The sequence below is a fragment of the Nycticebus coucang genome, chromosome 3 (genome assembly GCF_027406575.1).
Source record: "Nycticebus coucang isolate mNycCou1 chromosome 3, mNycCou1.pri, whole genome shotgun sequence".
Taxonomy (NCBI): Eukaryota; Metazoa; Chordata; class Mammalia; order Primates; family Lorisidae; genus Nycticebus; species Nycticebus coucang.
In genome coordinates, this window is record NC_069782.1 from 99570398 (window position 1) to 99587183 (window position 16786).

Consider the following 16786-nt stretch of genomic DNA (forward strand, 5'->3'; position numbering starts at 1 on the left):
ATCACTGCCCTGGAATTTCTTCTCTTCCCTGGGTTGAGAACCTCTCTAGTGAGCTCCCAAAGCTCATTGTCCTTAACACAGGCCCCAAACACAGCACTTATCAGGATATATCAAATTTTTCTCTTTACTTTTTTGTGTCTTTCACTTTGTTTTGAATACATAGGTCTTCATCTCTGCATACATAGGACAGAAAAGGTAGTCACTAATATCTGTTGAGTTCTTTTATTAGAATGTCCTGCTAAATCTATTGTTCTTTATCTTTTTTTTGGTTGTTTATCTTTTATTTTAAATTGCAGGGTAAAGTAGAACAGAGGAAGATAAAGAAAACTTAGATACAAAGATAAAAAACTGGTAAAGGCATCCATGACTTAAAGGTGATTTTCAAATGAAAATTTTTTTATGGTAGATAAAATGACTAAAATTATGCTTTACTTTCATATCAAAAAATTTTAAAAGCATCTGATCATAATCAGAAAAGCTGGTTTTGAATTCCAGCTCCAACAATAAATTACTTTGTTGTCTTAAGAAAGTCACTTAATACATCCAAATTTCAATTATCTTCAACTACCAAAGAGAATAATAATTCTATCTTTGAGGATTCTGAAATGAAAATGCATATATAAATTGTCAAACTGATAAATATTAGCTAAAATAGAAAATATGAAGATGTATTTTTTTAAGTATTAATTTAAAAACTTTCTCTTTTAAGCATTACTTTTAAAACTATCTGTTATGAAATTTATACTTCAAAAAAGCCCAAGTGCAATTATAGATAAATTAGGTTTCATTCATTCATAAAATAAATATTTACCAAGCATTTACTATGTGCCAGTCACCATTTTAGGCACTGTAGATTCAGTGGTGAACAAAAGATAAAAGTTTCTGTTCTCATACAGCTGACATTCTAGTGGGGGAAAATACCAATGTTAAGAAGAAAAATAAAGGTTCAATGCCCATAGCTCAGTGGTTAGGGTGTTAGTCACATACACTGGGGCTGGCGGTTAGGGTGTTGATCACATTCACAAACCCAGCCCGGGCCTGCTAAACAACAATAATAACAACAACAGCAACAACAAGAACAAAAATAGTTGGGCATTGTGGTGGGCGCCTGTAGTCTCAGCTACTTGGGAGGCTGAGGCAAGAGAATCGCTTAAGCCCAAGAGTTTGAGGTTGCTGTGAGCTGTGATGCTACGGCACTGTACTGAGGGGAAAACGTAGTGAGACTCTGCCTCAAAAAAGAAAAAAAGAAAAAAGAAAAGAAAAGAAAAAAAGAAGAAAAATAAAGTAGAAAGGAAATAGAGAAAAATAGAGAAAGGGGAAAAGTATGCTATTTTAGCAAGGAAAGTCAAGTGAAGCTTCTAATGCAGTGGAGAAGTTAGTCACGTGACCATCTGGGAGGAAGAATGCTCCCGACTGAGGGAAAAATAAGTGCCCGTGGCTCTGTGTCTGTACTTAGTGAGTAGGGCACCAGTCACACACACTGAAGCTGGCGAGTTTAAGCCCAGCCTGGACCTGCTAAACCACAATGACAACTGCAACCAAAAATAGCTAGGCATTGTAGTGGGCTCCAGCTACTTAGGAGGCTGAGGCAAGAGAATCACTTAACCCCAAGAGCTGGAGGTTTCTGTGAGCTGGACCTCACGGTACTCTACCAAGGATGACATAGTGAGACTCTGTTTCAAAAATAAATAAATAAATAAAAAATAAGTGCCAAGACCTGAAGATGTGCGTGTTTGATGTGAAGATGTGAGTGTTTGGTGTGTTTGAATCAAGTCCACTGAGCCAGGAAGAGAGTGAAAAAGAAGAGCTGAAGAAAATGAGGTCAGAAAGGTACAAGATTGGATCAAATAAGGCCTCGCTGATCATGGAAATGACTTCAAACCTCATTAAGCATGTGAGTGGAAAACCATTTTAAAGTTTTGAGAAGCAGATGACATGGTTTTGAAAAAGTTCCATCATGGGTGCTCTGCAAAGGATTAAATGAAGGGGGAGAGAACAGAAGCGAGCAGATCAGTTAGGAAGCTGTTGCAGTAGGCTGTGCACAAGATGATGGTGGCTTGGACCAATACGCGGTAGCAGGGGGAGGTAGTAAGAAATGGTCAGATTTGAGATAGCCTCAAAAGTAGAGCCAAATATGATTTGCTGATGGATTAAAGTGGGATCTGGGAGAAAATCAAGTCTGACTCCAGTATTTATGTCTGAGCAATTGTTTGATTGGTGGAATCATTTGACCAAATGAGATTAAGTAGCCGGTTTCAGAAAAGGAAATCACGAATTCTCTTAGACATTTCATTCAGGGTGGTCAGAATAGCATTTGGCTTTGTTCCCTCTTTTCTATTTCTTACAAAATCAAAACTTAGATTTTATGCCATTTTCAAAATAAGAGTAAGTAATTGCCCTTGCCTACAGATCATGGCATTGGTGAAATGGTACCAGGCTGGAAATGAAACAATGTTGCAACAATCACCAGGACAGACTTAAGTAAATCATATAAATTAATTTGCTCTCATAGTTTATTGAACTTCCTTTACTTTACTATATATCTGTCTTTTTTTTTTCTAGGACTTTTCCTAAAGAGAACCTTTGTTGTAATAACTCGTGAAAATGTTAAGTTTGGTTCATAAAAACAAAACTTGATGCTGATACCTTTGGGCATATTTCTGAACTCAGGTTAACTCGGTGCTACTCTTTTGTAGTATTTAAGAAGAGCCTGTTGTTGGGAATACCATATGGAATAAACTCATTTTTTAGTTATAATATGAATGTTTAAGCTGAGGCATTGACCAAAGGATTGACAAAACCTGATATTAAGAAACTTGAATTTAAACATAAATGCTAAAAAATAAAATAAAATAAATACATAAATACTGAGGTTTTCTGGCTGTGAAGTATCATTAGATATTTAAATAAGAAAAAAAAAGTCTGGGAAGGAGGAAACCAAGATCTTGGTCAAAGGTAAGAAACTTTCAGTTAGGAATAATAAGTTCTGGAGATGTATTGTACAGCATGGTGACTATAATAATAGTGTAGTATTTTTCTGAAAATGTTTAAGAAAATAGATCTTAAATGTTTTCAACACACGAAAACATTTGCTTGAGCTAGGAATTCGAAATCAGCCTGAACAAGAGCAAGACCCAATCTCTAAAAAATAGCTGGGTGTTGTGGTAGGAGCCTGTAGTCCCAGCCTCTCAGTAGAAGGCTGAGGCAAGAGGATCACTTGAGCCCATGAGTTTGAAGATGATGTCAACTACGATGCCACAGCACTGTACCCAGAGCTACAGAGTAAGACTCTTGTCTCAAAAAAAAAAGTTTCTCCACAAAAGCGATAATTATGTGAGGTGATGGATATGTAAATAGTTTGACTTAATCATCTCACAATGTATACATATAGCAAAATACTCCATCAGACACCATAAATACATACAATTTTTAAAACCAATGAAACCTTAATAAAGCTGAAAAAAAGAAACCTCTTTTCTATAGGTGCTTTTAAACACTACTCCGCATTCACTATGGTGTGGGGAACATCCATAAAAAAAACAAAAAACTTCCATGAAACCCAAATCTGGTTTTTAGGTCAACATAAAAATAGTCTAATAGTTAATAATTATTTATAAAAAGTTTGGAATAGAAAAAGACAATCATGTTTAACCTAAAACTTAGGACAAGTATAACTACCTGCTTACTTCATAGGTTTGTTTGTGAACCCACTTTAAAAACATAGAACGATGTGGAAATTTAAGGCAATCCCTTTGTGCTGATGTATAATTGTTATGCTTTTTGGAGGAAGAATAATTTTTAAATACTGGACTTCTATCTCTCTCTTTAATTGCCAGTATTGACCTGTTGGTTTTGCCTTCTTACAAGAGAAGTCTCTACATTCATTCTTTTGGAGAAACTGAATCCCAGTACATAGGTACAGTCCCGGAGAGTTGTTTACAGATCATCTTTTTAAGTTTGGGTTCATGTGGAATGTACTTTGTACACCATTACAAATATCCATCCTCTCACTATTACAGTGATCATTCCCATCTTAGTCTTCTTTTTAGTCTGTTTTTGGTCTGAATGGCATTAATAATTGAATAAATTAGTGTATCATGCATTACCCAGAGTAATAACTTGACTATGGACATGACATTTCAGTAATAATATGGAAATAATATAAGATCCATTCTCTCAAAGATGTTTTAGTTTGAAAGAAGAAAAAACAGTAGACAGATAAATACAGACACATGTATACATTAGAAGAGAATGTTGAAATAAAGAGGCAGAGCAAAGATGATGCCTAGGAGAATCAGTGGGAATTAGTTTAACTAGTATTTTCCTTAAGGCCAGGGGTTAAGGTATGAAAAGATTTTTAGAAAATAGGCTAAAGCTGAGTAGGCCGTTCTCCTATTATTATTTATTTATTTATTTATTTACTTATTGAGACAGAACCTCAAGCTGTCGCCCTGAGTAGAGTGCTGTGACTTCACAGCTCACAGTAACCTCCAACTCCTGGGCTTAAGGGATTCTCTTGCCTCGTCTCCCAAGTAGCTGGGACTACAGGTGCCCACCATAACACCTGACTATTTTTTGGTTGTAGTTGTCGTTGTTGTTTGGCAGGCCCAGGCTGGATTCAAACCCGCCAGCTCTGGTGTATGTGGCTGGCATCTTAGCTGCTTGAGCTACAGGTAGCAAGCCTATTATTGGTTTTTAAATATATTTTTTTCTTAGCCATTCTCAATAGAATAGTATTATTATTGTTTTATTAGAAGGCAGGGAAAAAAGTAAAAATATCTTCTGAGTGGAGGAAAAAGAGATTAGTTACTGTGAAACATATTAGGTACATTTTTGTAGACAGAAGAGACTAAACATGTAGGGAAGCATTAGTATGCAGTGGTTCTCAACCTTCCTAATGCCGCAATCTATTTTCATTGTTATAAATTGCGACCCACAGATTGAGAACCACTGGAAGGCTCTGAAGCCAGAGCCCAAAGTTACTATTTAATTTGAAAGACAGCAAAGAAATAGTGCAAAAAGTAAATCCTAAAGGGTAATATAGAAGGCAAGCAAGTAAATTTCATGATCCTAGAATCAAAAAGGGGTTTGGTGGTAGTTATAAAAGTGACAGGCAAGGGCAGATTTTATATCACTCTCAAGATCTCACCATTCACAATGAATTGAACTGATAAACTGTTATATAGGAAATCCCAAATGAGAAACATTTGTCAATCCCCATCGACTCAAAGATCTCTTATTATTTTTCTTTTTATTAAATCATAGCTGTGTACATTAATGCAATCATGGGGTATCATGCACTGGTTTTATATACAATTTGAAATACTTTCATCACACTGCTTAACATAGCCTTCCTGGCATTTTCTTAGTTATTTCTTATTTTTTAAATAAGGAAAAAAATATATCTCCTTCATCCTTCTTCAGTCTCTTACTATTTGTGCTAATTTTTTTTTATTTGTGCTAATTTTTTTAGGTGAAAGATTTATATGATCTTAAGAGAAACCAGAATATGCTAATTTTTAAATGATTAAAGATTTGAAAAGATAACTTCCTTAATAAATTCAGATTATGTGTTTGGTAGATTGAGAGAAGAGTAGGTATCCCCCAAAAGCTTGGGATCTCAAGATCAAATTCTAGTTCAAGTCCATGGTTGGAAGGCTCTATTGAGCCCCTCCCTGAGTGCAGAGTGCACTGTGACTCCAACTTGAGGTCTACGTAGCAGGCAGCCATACAGAGCTTGTCAAGGTGACTCTGGTTGTACATGAGCTCAGAGAATTCTCTAGTGATTACAGGTCAATAGTCCTACAAACTTTTGTTTCTATAAAAAATATATCCTGCCACAAATAAGTTCTTAAATTTCTAAAGAGACCATTCTGTCTGCACCTGTGTTGTTTCCTTTAAGCAAATGCACAATACTCTAATAGTTTTAAAAGCACTTGGTCAACTATGATGCACCACAGAAATTTAAGAAAATATCTTCGCGGTGCTTGATTCCTTTTCATTCCCTAAGAGAAGGAAAAAGCTGCTAACCCTTTCATTTTTCTAATTTGTTTATAGATAGTAACACCACGAGATCAGCAACACTTTCATCAAATCTCAGTGTGAATGAAGGAAATTAATTATTCTGGAGCCATCACTAAAATTCGTTTCATATTTTCAGGTTAATGAGCTGGGTCCATTACTCCTGTTATGTATAGGAATTAACTGTTGAAAAATTGGGCTCTCACCTTTTCATATACTAACATTGGTTAACTAAAGTCCTTTCAAAATGGAACCTGATTTACTTGTTGTCTCATTTCTTTAAAAACAAATTTGCAAAAACTACTTCCAAAACCAGCTAGGATAAAAACTCATTTAGTTTCTTGTGTTCATGAATTGTGGCTGAGCGTTCCACTGAATGTGCCTTTGTAAACACATTGTAATAGAAACATGTAATGGAGTCTGTATTATAAATTATAGATATATGGAAGAGTGAGATTTTAACACATCATTATGAGTTATAATAGCATTAGCTATATGCTATAAGTGGGAATAGAGACACATTTTCAGAATTTGGATAGTGTCCAACTGTTTCATAGTCCACTATTATAAGATTCTGTAATGCCTATAATTTTGTCTCTTGGTATCTCTGTAAGTATAGTGTCCATATAGTTCAGATTTTCTGGATGGCCTTGATTGTATTTTGACTGTTGTCAAATGACAGCATATTCATTTTTATTTAAAAATATATATTTATCATAGCTATAAGTATAGGCATTATCAATTTCTTAGAAAACTACTATGAATTTTATATGAACTTAAGACTTAATTATTAAAGACAATAGAGTTATGACAAATTTTTAATTTTAGAGCCTATAGAATTAATTTCATTATTACTAAGGTGAAAGTAAATTGAGTCATAATTTTTTAAGAAAGAAAACTGAATAACTATTTTTGTTTCTTTCAAGCTGAATGATGCTAGTATCTTTAATAAGTATTTGAAGATATGCTGATACAATAATAAAATTTCTTAGCACCTTTATTTGTAATATTCACTTTTGAGGACCGGATATACAGAACAATTCACCTTTTCTCTTTCTTTGCTTAAATGGTTTTTAATATATATAATTTAAGATGTGCATCTAATTACTGCTAATGGTGCAATGTACCAGGCCAAACATTTGCCACTGACTGTCAAGTGTCTTTCTGATGTAGCTGAAAAGGGGTGGGGGTGGGGGGAGAGAAAGGAGAAAGAAAGACAACGTCCCTTGAGCAAGACTTTCTGCAGCTGTTGTGTACATTAATCCAGGGAGCAGATCTCCCAACACTAAATATAGAAAGCATATCCTTTTACACGATAAAAAAAAATTTTAAATGAAAGTCTTTAACTATGGAGTCATATTATTTTAGATTTGATTTTCCTTTAAAAAAGGAAATAGGCATTTTATACATATTCTCCGTATAAACATTATTTTAATAAACAATGTGTGGAAAATGCCAATGATATGAGGAACCTGTCACAACTTTCTCTGGTGAAATATTTTTCCTTAGGACTCAAATCAGCTGTGATCTCTATGAGTCTCATCAATCCCCTCCAAAATCTTTACATGTAGAAAGCTTTATTTTTTATTTAATTCCGTGTCCTATCATCTATAATTAGGAAGTTATCCTAGGTTTCATTCTAAGTAACAGTAATTAGCTCTCTGAAATATTCCTTTTTTTCATTGTCAGTGCCCTGTTATCAAAACACACTTGTGAACTTAAATCTGGATATTACCTTTCTTTTTTTAGTTGACCCAGATGAGGATGTCCAACCCAGGCACTCCACTGCGATGATAATTATCCAGGGAGAACTTTTAGATGAAAGCACAGGAGAAAAGGAAAATTCTTCACGCCCTTGGAAACAGAGAGTAGTAGTCCATAGAGAGTGAGGAGTTAACCTTAGTTTCAGTGAAGATGTCTGTAAGAAGCTGGACAACCTGTCACCACCGGAGCCAGAGCATTTGTCAGCTCACAGGTCCCAAGTTATTTTGAGCTGTATAAACCATGTGCCTGTGAAACATTCCACCTGATTGGACAGGAGAAAACCGAGCAAAGAGATTCCATGGCAGGACAGCACCTATGTGGGATGAGGGGTCAATTGATTCTTCTATCTGTAGAATTTCACTTATACCTAGAGGCCTAAGCTGCTTGTTGATTTAAATTTGGAATTAACACTACATTTCATCTGTCTAAACAGGGCATTACTTTTAAGATGTATGAACATTTTTAATTGTTAAGATCTTTAATTTTAGTCAATTGGAAATTTACTGTTGTTTACTCACTGATGCATTTTAGGAAGGTTGGCTACAAAAAGCCAATATGAAACTGAAGTTCAACATTTTCAAGCTGACAGCTTTTTCGAACTGTTTGTTGAAAGTCTAGCAAAAGTAGAGAAGATAACTAACGTTAAAAGTTCCTGATTAGAGATTACAGGTAAAATGAAGAGGAAAAACCCATTTTTCCTGGGTTTAAAGTCAGGAATAAATTAGTCTGAACCAACTTCTTCAGAAAAAAGAAATTACATACTGTTTAAAAGTCAAAACAACTATATAGTACGTTATAATACCTATTCATGTATTAGTATAACTAACTGGGGATAATTTCTCGTATATTATTTTGAAAAAATCAATGCCAGCTGTCTTCTTTCATGAGTTTTATCAATCAGTAGCACAAAAAAATCCTTACATAGATCAACATCTGCTCAAATATTAATTTCATATGTTTTCAGAATATGAATTTGAAAAAAAAGTTAACCTCATTGCTTAGTACATATTAAGTGATGCTATAACATTGTTAGTCTTGGGAGAAGCCTGGGTTTTGGAAATTCAGACTTACATGCCAAAAATTATTATTTTAAAGGATCATTCTTAGATTCTGATAGCATAAAATACATTAGTTTAAATCTAGCTTTCTTAACTAAATCATACAACTGCGGTTTCTTCTCATTCATTCATTCAACAAATATTTACTTACTGCCTACTAGGTACTAGGTACTGGGTATAAAGCAGTGCACAAAATACACAAAAATTCCTGACCTCATGGAATTTACTAAGAGATCTTTATCCTCTTCGGTCATCTTGAGACTATCTGTAGTACATGGAATAAATATAAAATTAGTTTATTGTGATTACATCAGAGGTTAAAGTACACCCTTTGTTTTGTGGTGTTATGTTTACAAAGGCAAAATGAAAAAGAGAATTGAGGAAAACTTTTAAATCATTAATATAAAAATAAACTGTTATTAAGGAGGGAAAAAGGTACAGGAGGAACTGAATTACCTGGATAGGTTATTTTCATATCTGCAGTTATCCGGGTCATTAGTATACAGGTTCATTTGCTCACTTACCTAATCTTCTGCTGATAATAACACCAAGACCACTTAATTGTGTTTCTGCATATTCTGTCTATGTGGATACTTCAAAAATTTCTTTTTATTTAAAAAGGGTATTCCTCCATTATCCCACTTTTGTTTTGTTTTGTTTTGGTTTTTGAGACAGGGTCTTGCTCTGTGGCCCAGAGTGTAGTGGCCTAATCACAGCTCACTGTAACCTCAAATTCCCAGGCTCTAGAGATCCTCCTGTCTTCCAGCCTCAGCCTCCTGAGGAGCTGGTACTACAGGTGTGTGTCACCATGTCTTGCTAATTTATTTATTTTTTGAGATAGAGTCTCACTTTGTTATCCTCCATGGAGTGTCATGGCATCATAGCTCACAGCAACCTCAAGCTCTTGGGTTCAACTGATTCTCTTGCCTCAGCCTCCCAAGTAGCTGGGATTACCGGCACATGTCACAATACCAAGCTATTTTTAGAGATGGGATCTCATTCTTGCTCAAGCTGGTCTTGAACTCCTGAGCTCAAGCAATCCACCTGCCTCAGCCTCCCAGAATGCTAGAATTATAGGTGTGAGCCACTGCGCTCAGCCCTTAATGTTTTAATTTTTTTTTTTTTTTGTAGAGACAGAGTCTCACTTTATTGCCTTTGGTAGAGTGCCGTGGCCTCACACAGCTCACAGCAACCTCCAACTCCTGGGCTTAAGCGATTCTCTTGCCTCAGCCTCCCGAGCAGCTGGGACTACAGGCGCCCGCCACAACGCCCAGCTATTTTTTGGTTGCAGTTTGGCCGGGGCCGGGTTTGAACCCGCCACCCTCAGTATATGGGGCTGGCGCCTTACTGACTGAGCCACAGGCGCCGCCCTGTTTTAATTTTTTGTAGAAATGGGGTCTTACTGTTGCCTAGGCTAGTCTCTTTGAAAGAAATGCTGGATGTAATTTTTTGAAACAATATCTAGCAATTGTGAGCACCTTGGTTGCAATATATCAAACTCATATTTTAGATTTTAGTTTTTAAAAATTAGTTTCTATTTCCAAATAGCCCAGATACCTTGCTTATCATTAGTAGCTATTATATAGACATTATACTACAAACCTATTTATTAGTTCAGATTTTAGTAGAGTTCATTGGTACAAAGAATAATCTTTAAAAATTTTTAATATCCAACACAGTTAAAAACAAACTTTATAAGTGGCAAGCAAACACAAGGTTGTACGTCTTAAGTCTTCCCCATAAAGCTGAGTGCCCATCCAATGCATGTGTTTATTGTGGTTTGAACACAATCCTGCACTTGCCTTCAGCTGTTTTCTTAATTCAGTCACTCAGCTACAGAAATAATATACTTACATTGGGATGATCCACAGGAATGCCAAGGAATCTGAAAGATCTGTGACGGAGGAAGTCTTCACTTGGAGAATAAGTACGGGAGAATTTCCTTGCCAGTAGATTCATATAAAATTTTCGTATTTGATATTTTTTCTATGTTGCTATAGGATCTAATTCTCTAAAACAAATTGCTTACATACACCAAAGTTTCAATAAGTTTTGCTTAAAATTCATTGATTTATATTGGGGTATCCCCCTCCAGTAGCAGATGAAAAAGCAAAACAAAATGTCTTATTTTTTGAACAAAGACACACATGTATATTCTAACCTTTTTTAATGAGAAAAATTTTCACATCAGAGACAAGTTTTTTATCATCCAAAACAACAGCTGGGTAGTGAATTATAGAGGGTCTTATAACAAACTTCATCATGTAATATAATTGAAAAGTACAATGAAATCTTTAAGACATTTTTCATCTAATTGGTCTTGAGAATGCTTGCCTGGGAAAACTAAAACATTTTAAAAACTATTTTAAAGTTCAAAACATATTTAGTTGTAAAGACTGAAAATGTTTTTAAAAACTAAACAGAATACCTGTTTAAAAACATTATCTACAAAGTAAATTTGTTGTTACCTGTCTCAGGAGAAGCGCCATTCCTATATCAATCAACCAGGATCATCTAAAGTCCAAATCTCACTGCCTAACTTGTGTCAACCACAAAAGTAGCATGAAGGAAATGTGATACACCCCACCAGAGTAATGAAAGGTATTTACAGGGTTCCGTTGCAGATCCAGGGACAGTCCTTTAGAACAGATTGCTCTTTCAGATCAACTTTAATAACTCAGTCTGCACGATGTTCTTAGCCTAGACTTGGGATAGTGGGGTAGATAACAACTAACCTAAGAAAACAGGCTTTCTGGTTTCTCTTTAGACTAGATGAAAAGAAATTCTGAAGACTAAAGTGTAAGGAATACCCAACGTATTCAAACACACGATGCATATAACATGTGTAGATACCTTTATTTGGTACCAAACTGAGACTATGGTCAGTGCATTTATTAAAGTAAATATGAAAAAATAATCAATTCCTATCATACTTCATGGATTTCCCAATTTTAGAGTAATTGAATTAAAGCTTAACGATGTGGTTTCCATGGAAATGTTATAAAGCTTCCCCTACTTGTGATTTTGGTATGTAGAACATATCAAAGTTCACGTTAAAAAAAAACAACATTATTTCCAAAAAGAAAATCTGTTCAGAATTTTTAAAAAGAGCATCTTGTGACTAAGTTGAGAGAATAAATCAGAAGGCTCGGTGCCTGTGGCTCAGCGGTTAGGGCACCAGCCACATACACGAGAGCTGGCGGATTTGAACCCAGACCAGGCCTGCCAAACAACAATGACAACTACAACCAAAAAATAGCCGGGCGCTGTTGTGGGCGCCTGTAGTCCCAGCTACTTGGGAGGCTGAGGCAAGAGAATTGCTTAAGCCCAGGAGTTTCAGGTTGCTGTGAGCTGTGATGCCACGGCACTCTACCGAGGGTGACATAGTGAGACTCTGTCTCAAAAAAAAATAAATAAATAAAAAGAATAAATCAGAAACAATTAGTATCATGTTTCAAGCTATGCTTACTTCTCACACGTTAATTGAATGATTATATTAACATGCACATAAACATATTGTAATCTTAGTAGAAATCAGTTAGTATTCCTTAGCTATGTCCTAGTCATTGTGTTCTTTATGTACGGTGTGCATCATTTAATGTATACCCTTAACAATCCATGAAGTAGGAACTGTTAGAACCTGGGGCTTAGAAAGATGTTAAAAACTTGTCCAAGGTCACGCAACAAATAAATGACTAAGCCAAAACTGAACCTAAGTTCTGCTCAGAAGCATCGCAAATACTTAAATTTTCATATTTCCAACATAGTTGTGAAAAAATGAAGGATAAAAATGAATATAAAACATTTTCTCTTTTAGTAAATATTCTAAAATACATATATAGGATTTATTTTTATATTTATTTATTCCTTTTATAAAAATTTTAAACATGCTAATCCTCTCCTTATTGTTCTAATTTTAGTATAAGCACTGCCGAAATGAGCACAAGGACTGTTATTTAATTTTAATTTTTTTTCAAGAGCCAGGTAAACAGATAAGGACTTCAAGTTTATAAGTTTTCTGACCAAAATCAACCCTGAAATTCTTTTGTATGACTAAGCAAATAAAAAGAAAAAAAGAAAAGTTTAAAAAGAAAAAAGCAGGCCGATGGGGTGGCACAAGCCTGTAATCCTAGCACTCTGGGATGCCAAGGGGGGTGGATTGACTGAGCTCAGGAGTTAGAGATCACCCTGAGCAAGAGCGAGACCCCATCTCTAAAAATTGCCAGCCATTGTGGTGGGTGACTGTAGTCCCAGGTACTCGAGAGGCTGAGGCAAGAGGATGGCTTGAGCCCAGGAGGTTGAGGTTGAGGTTGCTGTGAGCTCTGATAGTAGAGCACTCTACCAGGGTGACAAAGTGAGACTCTGTCTCAGAAAAAAAAAAAAAAAAGGCGATGCTTTCAGATACACTCTATCTGTGGTATTTTATCTGGGAACGTGAATTGTTATGTAGAATGGAGCATTATTAGCATTAGTACTGAAAGGTTGGAAAACAGTCGAAATGCTTGAACAGACCTACTTTTTTGGTTTCGGTTTATCATAGTCACTGTGCTGAAATGATTTAAGAGCTTTGTTCTTTTGAAATTAAATTTAAATGCATTGATGTTATTTCTGAACACATTAACATGGGCCAATAAATGTTTTGCAAGTTAGGAATAGGAAAATAACAGTTTGAATATTCCCTTTTTATAACATTAGTATAAAATATGTTGATATGAGAGGCTCTGGGTGATTTCACTCAGATTCTATTTTTGGTCTGCATGGACCTCACAGAAAGCTGAAAACAAAGTTCAGAGTTTTTTGACCCAGGGAATCACACTAACACCAATACTACAAGGGAAAAAAAAATGGGAACTAACACTTCTTATGAGTGTTCTCCAATCTGCAGTCTCCAGTAGCCTAAATTACTCTCATTTCTCATACAACCTTTTGACCTACTGTTATCTATGTGTTATTGTGAGGAAATGAAGGCTTAAAGAAGGGTAGCCTTAAAGTTCTTTAAATGGCCTATTTAATAAAAAAAAGTATAGCTTTCCCAAAGTTACCCAACCAGTAAGTTACATGGGAGTGTGGATTCAAATGTACACCTTTTACTTTAGAACTTTGACTTTTGGTATTTATTTAACAGAAATAAGAACAGAATAGAAAAATAACATCTGACTAAAGTCTATGGCTATTTTTACAAAGAAGACTCAATAAAATTGATTGACCAAAATAGCAATGGCTTATACACATTTCTGAGAGGTTATCATTTTATTACAAATTACTTTTCATGAAATTAGTAGATGCTGAAGGCAACAAACTTTTGCCAAGGAGGGAAGGTACAGAGGAAGAGCTTGGAGAACATAAATTATGAAAAATTCAAAAGAAATTTGTATTTTACATCCCTAAAAAAGTTCACATATTTATTAGCATATGAATCTATTTGGGATTTCTTTTCTTTTCTTTTTCTTTTTCTTTTTTTGAGACAGAGTCTCACTTTGTCACCCCCAATAGAGTGCTATGGTGTCACAACTCACAGCAACCTCAAACTCTTGGGCTCAAGTGATTCTCTTGCCTCAGTCTCCAAAGTAGCTGGGACAACAGGTTGCCCACCACCACACCCGGTTATTTTTAGACACAGGGGTCTTGATCTTGCTCGGGCTGATCTCAAACCTGTGAGCTCAGGCAATCCACCTGCCTCAGTCTCCCAGAGTTCTAGGATTACAGGTGTGAGCCACTGTGCCAGCCTTATTTTGTGTTTTCTTGATTTAGCAAACTTCCTATCAAATAAAGGCAGCATATCTTGATGTAGGAAAGTCTGCAAAATATTTTTGTTTTGCTTTTTCATTCGTTCTTCTCATCTCCAAATTGCTCTTCATTTCCAACTAAGAATGGGTTAAATAAAAAATAGCCCAAAGTGTCCTTGTTCAACTTAATTACAATGTGTGTTAATTATCTTAGGCCTCCTTTCCTTTTATCTTCTAGTGTAGACAGTGAGCTTTAATTCAAAATGTAGACTATAACGTCACAAAAGGGATTAGTAAGCAGGCAATGTTACAGAGAAATTAAACACAAAATTTTACCACATTGTAAACTGAGGATACATCAATTCACAGACAGCCCGCTAGCCTGACAACACTGTGCAAATTTTATTTATTTATTTAAGACAGAGTCTCACTTTGTTGCCCTTAGTAGAATGCCATGGCATCATAGCCTATAGCAACCTCAAACTCTTGGGCTCAAGTGATCCACTTGCATCTGGTTTTCGTTTTTAGTAAAGCTCATATGAGGTCTCACTCTTGCTTAGGCTGGTCTCAAACTCATGTGCTCAAGCAATCTACTGCCTTGGCCTGCCAGAGTGCTAGGATTACAGGTGTGAGCCAATGTGCCCAGCCTTCTCTTGCATTTTATACCTCATGGCACTAATTTCTATAGCTGAGGGGGCAGCTCTGTCCATCCTTATGACCTGGTTTTTGGGATGCCAGCTCAAGTCACAAACTGAGTTTCCCATTTGTCCAGAAATGAAAAGTACACTTAAAACAACACACATAATATCCATTCTTTTGTAATGTATAAGTGTGATGATTGAGTGTTCATTGCCATGTATGAGATGCACCTCCCTCAAATGATGTTATGACTTACCCATCTGGTAAACACCCATCTGATGTTTACCCATGGTAAACGATGTTACCCATCTGACATGAAACACACACACACATAGACACACATGATATTCTCTCATTTCAATAAATATTTCAACTATTTGTGACTGACTCCAAATTGGACTTACTTCCTGAAAGGCAGATAAGCCAGAATGAATTACTTAGCTCTCTGAGTGACCTTAGCTAACCCCAGCCTAGTGTCCACAACAACCAAGCTTTGTTGTTAATATTTAATGCACAATTTAATTTAATACCACCACCCAGGAAATATGGATCATCATCATCACTGCATGGAGGATGAAACTGAAAAGTTATATGCTACTGTGGTTTTTGCAAATTCCAAGATCTGAAAAAGTCTCAGGAAGAATCTTTGAGATTGTTCAAGGTTTACTATGTCATTATCCTGTTTTTATGGAGGAGGAAACTGAAGATCAGAGAAGAAATTGCACAAAGCCACTCACAGCTGTGAGTCACACCTAAGGTCTACATGACGCCAAAGCCCAAGCTCTTCTATACTGCTCCACGCCACTTTTCAGAGGCATCCATACTTGTTAGTAATGCATTTATGATTCAATTTGGAGAAAACTTTGGAAGATGTAAAGTAACAAGTAGGAAATGTCTGGTGATAGTGGGACTATGTTTGTTTAGTGACTTTTTCCAAAATGCTTTGTAGGCCTTAGAAATCCAGATGATCTCTGGCTAGTCAAAGAAGCAACTTAATGGAATTGAAGTAGCAATCAAATAATGAGCAATTCTCTGTGCATCTCTCTCTGAAAATTACTAAATATAGTAAAATTAGGCATGAGAGAGCATACAGTTACTATATTTTTAAGTAGAGATCTACTTAGCCATTTCATCTTTTGAAGATTATTTACAGGAGGAGACAAGATGGCTGACTGAAGCCAGCTTTCCACAGAGGCTCCCGTCCAGAAGGAGAGTTAAAGGACAAAAATTCAGCAAGTAACCTGGTGGATTTGAGCTGCACTAAGAGAGAAGGTTGTAGAACGCATGTCAACCCCACTGAGGAGAGCTGCGACCACAAGGATACAAACAAAAGGTACAAAATCCATCACCAAGCGGACGGGAGTCCCCTCCCCCATGAGAATGGCTCAGAGTGCCCCACAAACAACCGGGCAGAGTTCAAAGGTCCTCCCACTACACTCCATGGGAGACACCCTCTAAAAACTGGACCTACCTCCCCTACTAGGGTGCCACGGCGTCCTCCTGCCAGGCATAAAACTTTATAAACTGTATATAGTCTCTACCTGGAATTCTGAGCTCCCAGCACTCCCCTTTGCTCAC

At 36.1% G+C, this 16786-nt stretch overlaps 1 protein-coding gene and 1 pseudogene across 3 annotated transcripts in view; one reads left to right on the forward strand and one right to left on the reverse strand.

Annotated features, from left to right (window-relative positions):
* The window catches only part of MYPN (myopalladin), a 99402-nt gene extending 87915 nt beyond the window's left edge, over window positions 1-11487 (reverse strand). The window contains exons 1-2 of one of the 3 annotated variants that reach the window (XM_053585534.1): window positions 11312-11487; window positions 7757-7875 (exon numbers count right to left, since the gene is read on the reverse strand). The gene's annotated coding sequence lies outside the window, so the exon portion shown is untranslated. Of the gene's footprint in view, window positions 1-7756; window positions 8231-11311 lie in introns of those variants that run through there. The other 2 variants (XM_053585535.1, XM_053585532.1) reach the window with 2 other exon arrangements.
* A 3892-nt stretch (window positions 11488-15379) lies between these two features.
* On the forward strand, window positions 15380-15489 carry LOC128582956 (uncharacterized; annotated as a pseudogene).
* Window positions 15490-16786: the final 1297 nt, after the last annotated feature.